This window comes from Primulina tabacum, chromosome 18 (genome assembly GCF_025594145.1).
Source record: "Primulina tabacum isolate GXHZ01 chromosome 18, ASM2559414v2, whole genome shotgun sequence".
Classification (NCBI taxonomy): Eukaryota; Viridiplantae; Streptophyta; class Magnoliopsida; order Lamiales; family Gesneriaceae; genus Primulina; species Primulina tabacum.
The window spans coordinates 31,052,185-31,067,871 of record NC_134567.1 but is presented as its reverse complement, the minus strand read 5'-3'; positions in this window follow the sequence as shown (position 1 = coordinate 31,067,871).

Here is a 15,687-nt window from a genome sequence, read left to right as displayed (position 1 = left end):
ATTCGCAAGAAAAATGCTCAGATTTTATCTAGGAACAGCATACATACGGTTTTTTGTCCATAAGCAGGTCAAAAAGACTTCTACACCCAATCATCCACCGTTCAAAATTTATTTTACGTACTTATGAACGTATTGTAAAAGTTTGAGCCCGATCCAATGGTTCAATAAGGCGCACCGAATTTTACAAGGAGGCTGATTTTTCGGTTAGATGTGCTGCTGCGTTTTCGAAGTATCGGTCGCATGATCCTTATATTCTGTGTGTCAGTCGCATGATTTTTTATTTATACTGTACTACGAGACTTGTTGTTTTCAATTGTGTAGTTGTAAAACAACGTCGGTGTCGACTAACCCCGGTCTCGGGGCGTGATACGGACAATTTCACAAGTGGGCTCGGCCGTGACATTTTGTATGAGAGCCAGCAGTGTGTGGATACCGCATGTTGTGACGCGTTTTAAAGCCGTGAGACCTAGGGCCAAAGCGGACAATATCACAAGTGGGTTGAGCCGTGACATAGAGTTTCTTGGGTTTCCTTCTCACAATTTCTCCCGCGAACAAAAATTCTTAGTTTCTTGGGCTTTTTTGATCGGTACATTTAAAGAAAATTGATTTTAATAGAAGACTTCGAATGGACAGCCCACACAAAAGGTACGTAGGAGTTCTTGATATTAAATTGATGATTTTCTTAGATATTTATTTTCTTGCGGAAGCACTGCACAACAATTGTATTTTGATTAGGAATTTCGAAGCAATGAAATTTCTTTTTTTGCTGTGTAATATTGAACTTGATGAATTGATGTATCCATATGTATACAATTTAATAGCTGGGTCGATAGCAAGAAAAAAAAGAAGCTAACTTGAGTTTTTGAAACTTATTTAGCATATTAAGGAAAAACAACGTAAACTAGTTCAGATTCATATGTCAAATTGTACCCATTTTTACTGGGCTCATTGTCAGTCAAATAACAATAAGATTTCTTGTCTTGATATGGATTTATTAATGCAGTTATACAATGTGGTAGCGAATGAACAATTTGAAGTGTTAGAGTTCCAATTTTTGAATCGCTTTCTGCCCTCGGTCCGTGACCAAGGGTTACTCCATGCATGCTTGCATATTTGAGCCACTGAGTCCATTGAAATGCTCTACCGAATATCAGGTATTCAAATCCAGGGTTTCACTTCCACCACATATCATTTTGATGTGTTAGATGTTTTTAATAACTCTCATTTGGGATCCTCGAGCTTCGAAGAGGCCATGAACTTAAGAGAAAAGTTACTTGGTGAAAATGGAACTCAGTTCCAAGTTGTCGAATTGTTTATCTTGCAATATGGATTGATATGCGTAGTATATTGGCAGAATTGATATGCAGGTAATTGTTTGTGCTACTCTTTAATGATAAAATAGATAATTAAATCATTATTAATTTAATAATTTTTGTGTGTGCAGGAAATAAGATATGACATACAGTCATTCAGAGAATGAAATCCCAAGAAGTGTTATGGTATTCTCAGTATCGGCCCATCATTGCTGGAGTAAAACCTAACGAGAGTTTAAATTTTCTTGATAAAATATGTTTGATGTTGGAAAAAGTTAACAAAAAAATATTATTATTTTTAACTCTTTTTTGGTGAATTTTGATGTACATGGATTGTATGATGGCCCAACTCAAAAAGAAGTGGCAGCTAAACATTCGATTAAAGTTCACCGTGACGTGTTGTTAGTCAGTTGTCAAAGGAAGAAAAGAGAAAAAAAGCCGATTGCATGATTATACAGAATAGCTACGGCTTAGGCTTTGGATTGTTTGGTTTCGTTGTTGTCCCGTTCGATTGTAATAATTTGTTCACGAGTTTCTGGACACTTGTTGTGTCACGTCTCAAGCCCGAGCCCGCGACTGCGTGACTGCACAACGGGTCCCTATAGCAACTACTTCGTATTCGTCCTCGTTTTACAAAAATGCTTAACTCAAGTTGCCATAAAAGTTCATTGTAGCTAATTATAAACTCATTTTAAATATTTAATTTTTAAGATGTGGGACAAGAAGTTTTATCACAATCACCCCTCCTTCAGAATGCGACGTCCTCGTCGCGGCCTGACTAATCGATCTACCGACGCCGAGAATCTAGAGGTGGCTCCTATAGGTTCAAGAGGTGGCTCCCGTTTTGGGGACCCGGACGTTAATCATAATCTTAATCATCATTTGTGACAATTTAATCAATTATAATAAACAGTGTCTAAATTTTTTTTTATACAGTATGAAATGCAGAACGTAATGGAATACATTTTAATATATATGTCAGTATTAAAGTACAAGTCTTGTACTATATACAATCCATAAGCGATATCCAACACAATCTGTAATCAATCCATAATTCAAATCTGTCCAATATCAATCGATATATTCTGAAAAATCATAACAATTCCATAATCAATCTGTTTCTCAATTTGACTTCCATTCTACGATGTTTAAAATGCCAAGAACATCATATATGAAGTGTATTCGATTCCAACAATATCATAATTTCAAATCTAAACAAAACGTAACAAAACTTACGTCCAGTTGAAGCCTGCGTCGATAGGAACACAGTACTGAAGTCGGATTCAAATTCTGATAGACGGATTTGCTAAAATCACAAATCTATGGTATGAAAAGTCTTGAGGGAATTTATTCTGATTCTCTTGATTTTCCTCTGACCTGGTGGAATGAAGTTTAACAAATTTATATATCAAATGCATGGCAATGTACGTGGCACGATTCTTGACAAAACACGTCTCGCGCTCGGGCGGACATAAAGTTCCGCCTGGGCGCGGAACTCTCGGCCCTCTCATTTTATTCAATCGCGCTCGGGCGGACAAACACTTCCGCCCGAGCGCGAGATGCTCGGGTTTCTGGCCTCATTCATTGGCGCTCGGGCGAATAACAACTTCCGCCCGGGCGCCCAGCCTTCGATCCAAAAGTTGTACCTTTCATATACTTGCCCAAATTGGTCTCGGAATGGCCCGGCTATAATCACATCAATTAATCAACAATCACATCAGATTACAGTAATCAAAATCTCGGGCATTATATTTCTACCCCCTAAAATACGGTTTCGTCCCCGAAATCACAGGCAGTCGAATCATATCGAAAGGAAATGTATATAAGAGAATACTGAATAGAAAACTCACATCAGTTAAATAATGATGGGAATTCCTGTCTCATATTTGATTCAGTCTCCCAAGTAGCTTCTTCCATACCATGACGAGTCCATTGAACTTTTACAAGAGGAATAGTCTTCGTTCTAAGTTGCTTTTCCTTACGATCGATAATCTGGATCGGTTTTTCGACATAACTTAGACTTTCATCAAGTTCTGCCTTATCTGGCTGAATAATGTGAGAATCATCAGGGAGACATTTCCGCAGCATAGATACATGAAAGACGTTATGTATCCCCGATAATGAAGTCGGTAATGCGAGTCGATAGGCACGATCTCCTATCTTCTCGAGAATCTCATATGGACCAACGTATCGTGAAGACAACTTCCCTTTCTTGCCAAATCTGACAACTCCTCTGAAAGGCGAAATCTTCAAAAATACTCTATCTCCTGCCTCAAATACCAACGATCTACGTCGAATGTTGGCATATTTGGCTTGTCTGTTCTGCGCTACCTTCATTCTTTTCTGAATCAGTTTCACTTTTTCAATCATATCTTTGATCATGTCAGGTCCAATCTCAGGAACTTCAGAGATATCTTCCCAATACAAAGGGAATCTGCACTTCTTTCCGTACAACGCCTCAAAAGGAGCCATCTCAATACTCGTCTGATAGCTGTTGTTGTACGAAAACTCACAAAATGGCAATGCATCCTGCCAGCTAGTGCTAAAATCAAGCACTACGGCTCTCAGCATATCCTCCAGTGTCTGGATAGTCCGCTCTGACTGTCCATCGGTCTGTGGATGATATGCGGTACTCAGATGTAACTTCGTACCTAGAGCCTGCTGTAAACTCTGCCAGAAGTGCGAAGTAAACCGAGGATCACGGTCTGAAACAATCGACTTCGGCACTCCATGTAATCTGACCACCTCTCTGACATAAATCTCTGCCATCTGGTCATGTCTGTACGTCATCTTGTATGGAATAAAACATGCAAATTTGATCAATCGATCAATCACGACCCAAATCGTATCACAACCTCTGGAGGATCTCGGTAACTGCGTTACAAAATCCATGGAAATGTGATCCCATTTCCATTCAGGAATGGACAAACTCTGTAACAATCCTCCTGATTTCTTTCTTTCTGCTTTCACCTGTTGGCAATTCAGACACTTGGTAACAAATTCAGTAACATCAGATTTCATCTGTTTCCACCAATACTGTGTTTTCAAATCATTATACATTTTCCTGCCACCAGGATGAATGCTAAAACGACTGCTGTGCGATTCTGTCAATATCTGTTGTCTCAAATCTGAAACATTCGGCACAACAATACGATTATTCACATACAAAATACCGTCACAAACCTGATATTCCGATTGATGTCCAGCTCTGACTATAGTAATCGAATTCTGTACATTATGATCAACTTTCTGTGCCTCTTTGATTCTCAATATCAATTCTGGTTCAACTCGAATCGCACATAATCTCAGAGGCTGACAATCTGTTTCAAAGGCTAATCCAGACAAACAGCAGTCTTCTATCAAATTCGAGACACCTATCGTCGATAAGGACAAAGAACATACATTTCGACTCAGTGCATCTGCTGCTGCATTGGACTTTCCCGGATAGTACTTAATCTCACAATCAAAGTCTTTCAATAAATCAAGCCATCTTCGTTGCCTCATATTTAATTCGGACTGTTGAAATAGATACTTCAAGCTCTTGTGATCAGAATATATCTCAAACTTCTCGCCGTACAGATAATGTCGTCATATTTTCAAAGCAAAGACAATGGCCGCCAATTCAAGATCATGAATTGGGTAACGAGTCTCATGTGGCTTCAGCTGTCTTGAGGCATAAGCAATAACATGTCCTCGCTGCATCAGAATACAACCCAATCCTCGGTGAGATGCATCACAGTAAACCACAAAATCATCTGTACCTGATGGAATAGTCAATATCGGTGCACTGGTCAGTCTTTTCTTCAATTCAAGAAAGCTGATCTCACAATCTTCAGACCATACAAACGGAGCATTCTTCTGAGTCAATTGAGTAATAGGCTTGGCAATACTCGAGAAATCTTTAATAAAACGTCGATAATATCCTGCCAAACCCATAAAACTGCGAATCTCGGGCACTGAATAAACAAGGAATCCATCCGCTCCTTTCTGCAATAATTGAGTCATATTCATAGCAGATATCAAAGGAATTCTAGCTCGAGAACCCTTACCATAAAACTTCCACTCATCAGCCATTTCAGGTCTGAATCTCACCATCTTGTGGAAACAATCAATAGTGGCTTTGTACTTGGTTAACATATCGATACCGATAATACAGTCAAAATCAGACAACCCAAGCACAATACATGCTAATTCAATCTCATGCCCATCATACTGTAAAATCACAAATCTATGGTACGAAAAGTCTTGAGGGAATTTATTCTGATTCGCTCGATTTTCCTCTGACCTGGTGGAATGAAGTTTAACAAATTTATATATCAAATGCATGGCAACGTACGTGGCATGATTCTTGACAAAACACGTCTCGCGCTCGGGTGGACTTTAGGCATGATTCTTGACAAAACACGTCTCGCGCTCGGGCGGACATAAAGTCCGCCCGAGCGCGGCACTCTCGGCCCTCTCATTTTATTCAATCGCGCTCGGGCGGACAAACACTTCCGCCCGGGCGTGATATGCTCGGGTTTCTGGCCTCATTCATTGGCGCTCGGGCGAATAACAACTTCCGCCCGGGCGCCCAGCCTTCGATCCAAAAGTTGTACCTTTCATATACTTGCCCAAATTGGTCTCGGAATGGCCCGGCTATAATCACATCAATTAATCAACAATCACATCAGATTACAGTAATCAAAATCTCGGGCATTACACCCGTCATGTAGCACTTTGCCCCACATGTTCAAGATGTGGCTCCCATACACGTAGCATTTTGCCCCGCATAACACTTATTTCTCGATGCTCCATACCGGTGACCGGCTCTGATAACATTCTGTCACGCCCCGAGCCCGGGCCCGCGGCTGCGTGACTGTACAATGGGCCCCTATAGCAACTACTTCGTATTCGTCTTGGTCTTACGAAAATAATTAACCCAAGTTGTCATAGAAGTCCATTGTAGCTCATTATAAACTCATTTTAAATCTTTAATTTTAAGATATGGGACAAGAGGTATCACATGTTGGTCCACTTCCGACTTGTTATCCACAAGGGAAAGAGCAACAGGCTACTCAATATCAGCCGTAAAATCTTTGTCATGCATGTCATTTTATTTTTTCTCGAAATGACAAAAAACAATTCCATCATTTTAAAATCTTAAAACGTGTGTAGCAATCCCTTGTGATGCGTTTAAAAGTCGGGAGGCCTCGGGCCAAGGCGGACAATATCATAAGTGGGTTGGGCCATGACATTTGGTATGAGAGCCAGTGTGTGTGGATGTCGCACGTTATGACGCGTTTTAAAGCCGTGAGGCCTCGGGCCAAAGCGGACAATATCACAAGTGGGTTAGGCCGTGACATTTGGTATCAGAGCGACTCCGCGTGTGTTTTGGATGGTGGAGCAAATCTCAGCGAGGACGCTCACATAGGCAAAACACAGAAGAGATGCTGGGCATTTAAATGAGCGTGTAGCAACCCCTTGTGACGCGTTTTAAAGCCGTGAGGCCTCGGGCCAAAGTGAACTGTGAGAACCCAAATTTTTGGGAAGGTAATTATTTAATTAAATATATACATGTATAAGAATTTATTTTCGAGTTATAATAAATTCGAAAATATTAAATAATACATGGTATTGGAAATTCCAAGCCAATAAATACATGAAATTCAAAATTAGGTACAAATCATGTATTAATTTCGAAATAAGACTGAATATCAATCAAATTTGAAAGGAAATATTGCATACAAATCAGTTTTATCAACGAGGAAGCTAGCAAATTTTCAGTATTTTTTCTCGAAATGACAAAAAACAATTCCATCATTTTAAAATCTTAAAACGTGTGTAGCAATCCCTTGTGATGCGTTTAAAAGTCGGGAGGCCTCGGGCCAAGGCGGACAATATCATAAGTGGGTTGGGCCATGACATTTGGTATGAGAGCCAGTGTGTGTGGATGTCGCACGTTATGACGCGTTTTAAAGCCGTGGGGCCTCGGGCCAAAGCGGACAATATCACAAGTGGGTTAGGCCGTGACATTTGGTATCAGAGCGACTCCGCGTGTGTTTTGGATGGTGGAACAAATCTCAGCGAGGACGCTCACATAGCCAAAACATAGAAGAGATGCTGGGCATTTAAATGAGCGTGTAGCAACCCCTTGTGACGCGTTTTAAAGCCGTGAGGCCTCGGGCCAAAGTGAACTGTGAGAACCCAAATTTTTGGGAAGGTAATTATTTAATTAAATATATACATGTATAAGAATTTATTTTCGAGTTATAATAAATTCAAAAATATTAAATAATACATGGTATTGGAAATTCCAAGCCAATAAATACATGAAATTCAAAATTCGGTACAAATCATGTATTAATTTCGAAATAAGACTGAATATCAATCAAATTTGAAAGGAAATATTGCATACAAATCAGTTTTATCAACGAGGAAGCTAGCAAATTTTCAATATTGTCAAGATACATTATGAATTTGTACAAGAAAGTAGTTTACATTCAACCACCCAGCCCAATATCAAATTTCAGAATTTGGTAATGTAATATGTATGGAAGAAGAATCTCGATAATTTTGGAATAATTATCTCGAAATTATGGAAGAAATATCAACTGGGTTATGATATGATTTTTATCAACACACATATATATAAGAGGGCCTATGCATTCAAAAGTTACACCATACCAAAAACTCCAAATTTTCGAAAATTTCTCTCCAAGTGCTGCTAAAATTTCAAAATTCTGCTCTCCAATATTCTGCACGAGTAATCAAAATTTTTCAAACTTCAGAAAATTATTTCTCTCGTTCGGGTGATCCGAATCCGATCTCCACCGTTCAAACTATGATGTCATATGTTTTGAACAACATATCCAAATTTCAGCAAAATCCAACGGTTAATGTTTTGTTTATAGCCTTCGCAAGAAAACTGCTCAGATTTTATGTGGGAACAGTATACCTACGGTTTCTTGTGCATAAGCAGGTAAAAAAGGTTTCTACACCCAATCTCCACCGTTCATAATTTATTTTACGTATTTATGAACGTATTATAAAAGTTTGAGCCCGATCCAACGGTGCAATAAGGCACAAGAAATTTTACAAAGAGGCTGATTTTTCGGTTAAATGTATTGCTGCGTTTTTGAAGTGTCGGTCGCATGATCCCTTTCTTCACGTTTTCTTCTAGTCTAATATAATTGGGCTTGTTATAAAGTTAAACTTTCGTTATGGATATTTATTTCGTTTTTTTGAAAATGCGGTCGAGTACATGTTCTTCTTCTACTCCGTTCTTGAGTTAGTTGTCATGTGATTTTTGGGCAATGTGAGGATTCAACTCGATATGGGAGGGAATCCTAACCATGATATGACCCTTATGCGGTGAAGATGTAACCTTTATATGGCTTCGCCCCCTTAGAGGAGTAAAAATTAGGGACTAATATCAGTAACCCATTGAAAGTAGAGGACTCTCAGTGTGGGGGCCCGTGCTCCTGATTAATATTTAATGACCAAACAACCAGGATTTATTAATATAAACAGCGAAAGCGATTAAAATTTTCCATTTTGGGCCTACAGAAATTTTGGCATGACCTATTCGTAAATATGACATCCCAAAAAAAATCAAAACATCACAAATAATATTTATATACTCGAAATAAAGTCATAACATCAATTCACAACATATAGCTGCACTGGCCAGGACTAAACACATGTAGAGCTGGCAAGGCTCGTTCACACAACTATTAATTCAAAACATCGTAAAAATAACAGTACAGCTACACGGGGCATTCTCCGGTAAATGTATGACTTCATAATATAGTATATATATATGGGAACTCTCAACCATGACTCGACGACTGGGCACCACCACCAGACGCTCCACCAGACGCGTCAAATCCTCCTGGATAACCTGCTATGGCAACAAAAACAACCACATCATAAAAAGAAACGAGAGGTCGGGCCCCGGTATGACGAACCAGTAATATTACGACAAATATAACTGACATGAAATAAAATCAAGTAAAATGCAATGCGATGCAATGCAATGTAATGCGTGAAAAGTAACAACCGATAACGGATACCAAACGGGGTCCAAATAAATCGCGTCAAACAGTAACAGTGGCCACCCGTGCCAGGAACGTAGCAACGCAACATCAAATCGCCACTCATCCATACACATAGCATCGAGGGTACGGGAGCTACCCGCTCAGTCCTCATGCAAGTCATCAGGAGTGCTAATCCTACCCACTCGCTCCATCGATGACGCAACAACTCGATAGATCAATATCAATATCAATAGCAATCAGAGGAGTCAAGGCTCGAAATGCTATGCACCAATAGTATCAACTCAAATAAATGCATGAATGCAATCACGTATTCACAGAAGCAAATAAAGCACGCCACAACTCATTACAAAATACTTAACGTCATTTCACGTCGCTATAGACGTCATAATAAAATAGTTCATGCGTACCTCAATTGAATACTTAATTTACCACTGAAATTTCTTAAGGATTTCTCGAAGAATCCAATCATGTGGCAAATAATAGATTTCATATCAAATTTCATTTATTTTTCCAATATTTGATAATTTGGCCTAAAATTCCAAAAATCCATAATTTAGGCTTTACAATTTCTAAAACTCAACTCAAAGTCAAATATAGCGATTTATTTAACTTAAATATCTCAATACCGGACAACTTGAAATTTCGAAAATTCAATCATATCGAATCTGAAATTTTCGATATTTACTAAGAATTTCCAAAATTTTTATTTTCTATTTTTAATGCTTTAAACGCATCTCAATAACAATTTAACATTTCAAAAATCATAAATTCCCAAATAATTAAATCAGAATTTTCGAATTTAATCCAAATAAATTTCGAAAATCCGTTAAATACATCTAATTAGCTCCAATATTGCACCTACAATCAATAATACAATATATATTAATTATTGGAGCTCAAATAAATCAAAATACCCAAAATTCGAAACCCTAAAATCTGATTTTTTACCTCAAACACTTCAAATTTCGGGTACAACTATACAATCAGTTGTCCTAGCTCGAAAGAACACGAAATCAAGGCGAAGAGCAGAATTCGAACGAGCCACGACCGAAGGGTTCGAACATGGTTGTTGAAAAACCTTGCAAAATGGGTATCAATAGGTAGCCCTTGTTGGGAGCTTTCCAAATATGTATTTATTTTAATTTTTTGATGATCGAAACAGCCACAATCGATGAAAAGAATTTCGAAATGGAAGAAGAAAGAAACTCGGCCGATGCAGCATACGGGGAGAGAGAAGGGAATTTGATGATTATCATTTCCTTTTTTTTTTCTTTTTATTTAACTTAATTTTTAAATGGGCTGGGCTTTGGGAACAAATAGGCTGGGCTCTCACACTCAGTGTGTGGTCAATGTTATGCATGTGTTATGAATGATGTTATGCAAGTCATGTGATTTTCGAAATTATGCATTTTGTTATGTTGTGCTCGAACTGCCCTCACTTATTGAGTAACGACCATATCACTCATCCCTCACTCTACCCTCCCAGATAAATCAGAAGAATAAATAGAGAAAGAATAATCATACACCATTTTTGGGGCTGATAGTGGACGCATTAAGAATTTTAATTAAGAATATGTTCTTGTGAGTTTTTAATTCAAGTTATAAACGCTTTCACAGATTTTTATCGTTTTCAGAGTTACTATTTAAAAAGACAATTCTATGATTGATAATAAATAATAAATTGGTTTTTTATTTATATTGTACTACGAGACTTGTTGTTTTCAATTGTGTGGTTGTAAAACAACGCCGGTGTCGACTAACCCCCGGTCTCGGGGCGTGACATAGACAATATCACAAGTAGGCTGGGCCGTGACATTTGGTATGAGAGTCAGTGTGTGTGGATGCCGCATGTTGTGATGCGTTTTAAAGCCGTGAGGCCTCGTGCCAAAGCGGACAATATCACAAGTGGGTTGGGCCGTGACATTTGGTATGAGAGCCAGTGTGTGTGGATGCCGCATGTTGTGATGTGTTTTAAAGCCGTAAGACCTCGGGCCAAAGCCGACAATATCACAAGTGGGTTGGGTCGTGACATAGAGTTTCTTGGGTTTCCTTCTCAAAATTTCTCACGCGAACAAAAATTCTCTATAAAAAATTCTTAATTTCTTGGGATTTTTTGATCGGTACATTTCAAGCAAATTGATTTTAATAGAAGACTTCGAATGGACTCTGAGATATTTATTCTCTTGCGGAAGCACTGCACCACAATTGTATTTTGATTAGGAAGTTCGAAGCAATGAAATTTCTTTTTTTCTGTCAAATACTGAAATTGATGAGTTGATGGATCCATATGTATACAATTTAACAGCTGGGTCGATATCAAGAAAAAAAAGAAGCTAACTTGAGTTTTTGAAAGTTATTTAGCATATTAAGAAAAAACAACGTAAACTAGTTCACTTTCATATGTCAAGTTGTTCCCCTTTTTACTAAGCTCATTGTCAGTCAAATAACAATAAGATTTGTTGTCTTGATATGGATTTATTCATGCAGTTATACAATGTGGTAGCGAATGAACAATTTGAAGTGTTAGAGTTCAAATTTTTGAACCGCTTTCTGTTCTCGGTCCGTGACCACGGGTTACTCCATGCATGCTTGCATATTTGCGCCACTGAGTCCATTGAATTGCTCTACCGAATATCAGGTATTCAAATCTATGGTTTCACATCCACCACATACCATTTTGATGTGGTAGATCTTTTTAATAACTCTAATTTGGGATCCTCGAGCTTCGAGGAGGCCGTGAACTTAAGAGAAAAGTACTTGGTGAAAGAGAAAATCTGTCATGTGAACCAACATATGAACATATCCAACGCCGATACACTATGGTATGGCCACCTTTCATCCTATATATCTCCTACTAGTGAGTTAGACTTTAGGGCTTCATAGCATATTCTCTCTTCTCACAAGATCATCATTCCCACCCCGAAGACCGACCCTAGCTCCCAAGGGTTTTTATACTTTTTTCCAACATCAGTTAGATGTAGGTCTCCGCTTTCCTCTATCCGACTTCCTCTAGGAGTTGAGCAGTTATTATCAGGTACACTTAGGTCAACTCACACTCAATGTCTTCCGTTCGATATGCAGCTTCATTGTACTACCTTGGGCTCTAGACTTTCCTTTAGATTGCACCACTTTCTCCTACTTTTTTGTCTTGGTCAAATCGAAGGAAAGGTCCTTCTACGTAACATCTCGATCCAGCCGTAAGCTTTTCGATGGGACTCCTAATAACGTGAAGGGGGCTGTGGCGAGGGCAGATGTACGAGTAGGCGAAGCTGCAGGCTGGAGTGCACGACAGGGGAGGGGAATGGTGATGGCGAGAGGAGGCTGTGGCTAAGGGGCGAAGAGAGGTGATGCGAGAGGAGGCTGTTGGCGAGGGAGAGGGGCGAGCTAGCAGAGGAATTGCAGGCCAGGGGCGAAGCGCGAGGCGTGAGGCGTGGACGTGGGCGCAGGCATGGGAGAGCTAGTGAGTGGGAGGAGAAATATTAAGTAGGGATAGAATAATGAAGGGAAGATGGAACATCTATTTATAGGGGAAGTAGGGAAAGAAGGCATGACCAACGTATTGTATGCCAAGGTTGGCGCAATTAATCAAACCTTGAACCTGCAATTCGGTTCGACTTGGGAGGGAGAGACTGGTGATACCCCATGAATGGGCCCATCAAGATCAGGCCTTTAGATTGCACCACTTTCTCCTACTTTTTTGTCTTGGTCAAATCGAAGGAAAGGTCCTTCTACGTAACATCTCGATCCAGCCGTAAGCTTTTCGATGGGACTCCTAATAACGTGAAGGGGGCTGTGGCGAGGGCAGATGTACGAGTAGGCGAAGCTGCAGGCTGGAGTGCACGACAGGGGAGGGGAATGGTGATGGCGAGAGGAGGCTGTGGCTAAGGGGCGAAGAGAGGTGATGCGAGAGGAGGCTGTTGGCGAGGGAGAGGGGCGAGCTAGCAGAGGAATTGCAGGCCAGGGGCGAAGCGCGAGGCGTGAGGCGTGGACGTGGGCGCAGGCATGGGAGAGCTAGTGAGTGGGAGGAGAAATATTAAGTAGGGATAGAATAATGAAGGGAAGATGGAACATCTATTTATAGGGGAAGTAGGGAAAGAAGGCATGACCAACGTATTGTATGCCAAGGTTGGCGCAATTAATCAAACCTTGAACCTGCAATTCGGTTCGACTTGGGAGGGAGAGACTGGTGATACCCCATGAATGGGCCCATCAAGATCAGGCCTTTAGATTGCACCACTTTCTCCTACTTTTTTGTCTTGGTCAAATCGAAGGAAAGGTCCTTCTACGTAACATCTCGATCCAGCCGTAAGCTTTTCGATGGGACTCCTAATAACGTGAAGGGGGCTGTGGCGAGGGCAGATGTACGAGTAGGCGAAGCTGCAGGCTGGAGTGCACGACAGGGGAGGGGAATGGTGATGGCGAGAGGAGGCTGTGGCTAAGGGGCGAAGAGAGGTGATGCGAGAGGAGGCTGTTGGCGAGGGAGAGGGGCGAGCTAGCAGAGGAATTGCAGGCCAGGGGCGAAGCGCGAGGCGTGAGGCGTGGACGTGGGCGCAGGCATGGGAGAGCTAGTGAGTGGGAGGAGAAATATTAAGTAGGGATAGAATAATGAAGGGAAGATGGAACATCTATTTATAGGGGAAGTAGGGAAAGAAGGCATGACCAACGTATTGTATGCCAAGGTTGGCGCAATTAATCAAACCTTGAACCTGTAATTCGGTTCGACTTGGGAGGGAGAGACTGGTGATACCCCATGAATGGGCCCATCAAGATCAGGCCCAAACTGGGCTTTGGACCCTTGACCCACCCTTAATCAAGGTAGAGGCCCATGATGGATCTCAGGTACTCTCCTATAAATATGGGCCCTAACCAAGATAGGGCTCACGATGGATTCCAGGCACTCTCCTGTAAATACGGGCTGAGGGTCCAAAGTCCAGTTTGGACCTGATCTTGATGGTCATTCATGGAGTGTCACATACTATTTTGCTTTAGAATAAGATTTCTTATACTATCCTCGTAATTTTAAAAAAATAAAATTTATTAAAATTCAAGTGCCTACTTTAAAAGATCAATTTAGATTTATGCTGCTAGTAAGAGAGTGGTGTGTAATGATGAGTGATTTGCATGCCAAAGTGAAAAGGTCATGAAGAAAAAAAGTTTCTTTCTTACGGTTTTTTTTCTTTTACAATCATCATTGTTCAATAAAGTTTAATGAATCGATACAAATATTAACCACAAATAATTCATTAATAATCAATTATAACAAACTATTAATAAAAGTATTATTTTTGTGGAAAAAAATTATTTTTCATTATAGATATAAGTCAAATCGATTAGTCTCATATATATAAATTCTTGAGATCGTCTCAAACTCTCACAAAAAACCTACTCATATGTGTTTTATTTTTCATTATAAATATAAGTTGGATCGACTAATCTCATATATATAAATTCGTGAGATTGTGTCATATATATATATATATATGATACATTGATATATATATGATATGTTGACCGCTTGTTTTTTTTGAACTTGTTGATCTCCGCGAGATGTTTGCGGAAACATCTCGCAGTAATTTAATGCTTTCTGCACAAAAATATCGCGACAGCCACAAGTGCCCAAAAATAAGCTTCATGATTACATGACTATGTAATAAACTAAGACAAAGCGACTTCGATTTAGAAAGTGAATTCACCTCGACTCAAATAGATAATCGTCTATGTGGAAATAGTGCTGCACCAAATAAACCGGTGAGAACCACCTATTTAGATAACAAATATTTCACACCTCGAGTCCTTAGTGTTATTTTTATTTATTATCGGCGGTACGAGTGCTCTTACGTGAATTGAAAAAAACGTGTTACACCAATAATACAACGGAGTCACTTATTTATCCCATCGTAATCATTAATAGAAACTTTACTTTGAACTTTACCTATGATTGTCTCTCCTGAAACTATCATATTACCTGGTTTGACTGAACTGTTAGCTGTATTTTCAGTCTAAATGGTTATTGAAATTTACTTAATCCACGTATTAATCTCATTAAGTTTTTAAATACTTGATACTTTGTTTTCTTTTATCAAAGACCAAATTACAGGATTTGAATCCGGAGGGTAAATACCAGAACTCTTGTTTTTACTATGGACTTCCAGAAAGGGACAAGATGTAATTCATCTCTCACAAAAATCAAACAAGCACATCCCAACAAAATATCATGTAGATGAATTTCTGCATTATACCGATTTATCATTTCTTCACTCCCACCCCCCCCTTCTGTTTTCATTGTCTTAGAAATCAGAGAGGAAACAAGGAAAATATTAACAAAATTTCGTACG